The 332-nt window shown below is 53.3% G+C and overlaps 1 protein-coding gene across 1 annotated transcript in view; it reads left to right on the plus strand.

Moving 5' to 3' along the window:
• The window catches only part of Map3k5 (mitogen-activated protein kinase kinase kinase 5), a 199500-nt gene that overhangs the window by 190360 nt on the left and 8808 nt on the right, over positions 1–332 (plus strand). The window lies entirely within an intron of this gene.

The following is a 332-nucleotide window of genomic DNA, read 5'->3' on the forward strand; positions in this document are numbered from 1 at the left end:
AACATGGTGGCAGAGGCTCTGATAATCCATATCCTGGCCTTGCCCTCTTGACACACAGCTCTGCCTTGTGCCTCTTCTAACCCTTCTGTGTACTCAGTCGTTTTGCTTCACCCCGCCACTCAGTCCTGACTGCCCTTGATTTTGGAGCCCCTGCTCTGGTCTCTGAGGGGAACCTTCCAGAATTACTATGCTGTCCGACTCTACCCACCACAGTTTCTGGTCAGGATGGTTCTGTAGGAAAGTTAACCAAAGAACTGCTCTGTCTGCTTCGCTGCCCCTCAGACATCTGCCTGCCCACACAGGCACACGAGTAGGGCCTACTAAGCGTCTCA

This window comes from Mastomys coucha, unplaced genomic scaffold, assembly GCF_008632895.1.
Source record: "Mastomys coucha isolate ucsf_1 unplaced genomic scaffold, UCSF_Mcou_1 pScaffold2, whole genome shotgun sequence".
Classification (NCBI taxonomy): domain Eukaryota; kingdom Metazoa; phylum Chordata; class Mammalia; order Rodentia; family Muridae; genus Mastomys; species Mastomys coucha.